This window comes from Microtus ochrogaster, unplaced genomic scaffold, assembly GCF_000317375.1.
Source record: "Microtus ochrogaster isolate Prairie Vole_2 unplaced genomic scaffold, MicOch1.0 UNK69, whole genome shotgun sequence".
Lineage (NCBI taxonomy): Eukaryota > Metazoa > Chordata > Mammalia > Rodentia > Cricetidae > Microtus > Microtus ochrogaster.
The window spans coordinates 48701-50226 of NW_004949167.1; the positions used below are offsets into that span (position 1 = coordinate 48701).

General features: G+C 44.8%; 1 protein-coding gene across 1 annotated transcript in view; it reads left to right on the forward strand.

Annotated features, from left to right (window-relative positions):
* The window catches only part of Tesk2 (testis associated actin remodelling kinase 2), a 110656-nt gene that overhangs the window by 32174 nt on the left and 76956 nt on the right, over positions 1-1526 (forward strand). The window lies entirely within an intron of this gene.

Here is a 1526-nt window from a genome sequence, read left to right on the forward strand (position 1 = left end):
CTGTTGACCTTTTGGGGAGTAGTTTAAATAGACTGGAGGAGTAGTCCTGACCTCTTCTGGGGAGGGGTCAAGGTTTGGAGGGCTACTTTGACCCCTTGACCCTCCTCAGGGAGGTGTCAAGGTGCAAGGGGTACAGGGGCGGGGCTCCCAAAGATGGAGGCCAGAGACCAGGATTTACAGTCAGAAGAAGGCATCAGATCCCCTGGAATTGGAGTTCTGTAGATGGTTGTGAATCATCAGGTGGGTTCTGGGAACTGAACTTGTAAACTTGTATCCTCTGCAAAAATGACAAATTCTTTTAACCATGCAGCCATTTCTCCAGCCCCTTTAGAGTGGTCAATTTTAATCAGCAGTGAAGTTTTAGCTCATTTATAAAGCACTTTTTTTTTAATGGTGCTGAGATTTAAACCCAGGGCTTCACATAAGCTAGGTAAGTGCTCTACTACTGAGCTACAATGCAGCTTGATAATTTTTAGACTGCATGTGTGTGTATGTATGTATGTATGTATGTATGTATGTATGTGTGTGTGTGTTAGAGACAGGGTTTCACTGTGCAATCTGTACTGGCCTTGAAATTAAAGACTATCTCATGCCCTGCACTATCTTTGGATAATTTTTCTAATTAATAACAATATGTGAGGCCATGAGGGACATTGGAGGATCACAGGCTTTTGAACCAGTCTTGCACTTTAATTTTCTCTGTCACCCAGTGACAGTATGGTTACCTGATCTCTGTGAAATGATAATAATCCTTATGATGAATGATTTGAGAATCAAATGGCATGCAATAGATAAAGCTCTCAGACTTAGTGTAATCTCTGCCCCAGATCATGCCTTTGCAGTTGGTTTTCTGCAGAAGGGATGGGTGGCTGAAGAGAGATGGATTGCTGTTGTGTTCTTTAGATTGTAGTCTATGGGGCTGGAGGGATGACTCAATGGTACAGCATGTGTTGTGCTTGCACATGATCGAGTTTGGTTCCCGGTACTCAGATGGTGGGTCCTAGTTGTCTTAGGTTTCTACTGACCAAAAACGACCTGGGCAGGAAAGGGTTTGTTTCAGTTTACAGTCCTACATCATATCTATCACTTAAGAAAGCCAGGACAGGAACTCAATGAGGGCAGGAACCTGAGGCAGGAGCTGATACAGAGGCCGTGGAGGGGTGCTGCTTATTGGCTTGTTCTCCATGACTTTCAGTATGCTTTTTATAGAACCCAGGACCACCTGCCCAGGGATGGGACCACCCACAATAGGCTCGGCCCTCCCACGTAGTCAGTAATTAAGAAAATACCCTACAGACTTGCCAAGCGGTACATTTTTATGGAGGCGCTTTCTCAGTCGAGAGTACCCCTTTTCAAGTGAGTCTAGCATGTATCAAATTGATATAAAACTAGCCAGGACAAGCTAGCCTGGTGGTGGTACACACCTTTAATCCCAGCACTCAGGAGGCAGAGGCAAGCAGATCTCTGTGAGTTCCAGAACAACCAGAGCAGCTATAAGGAGAAACCCTGTCTCAAAATACAAAAAC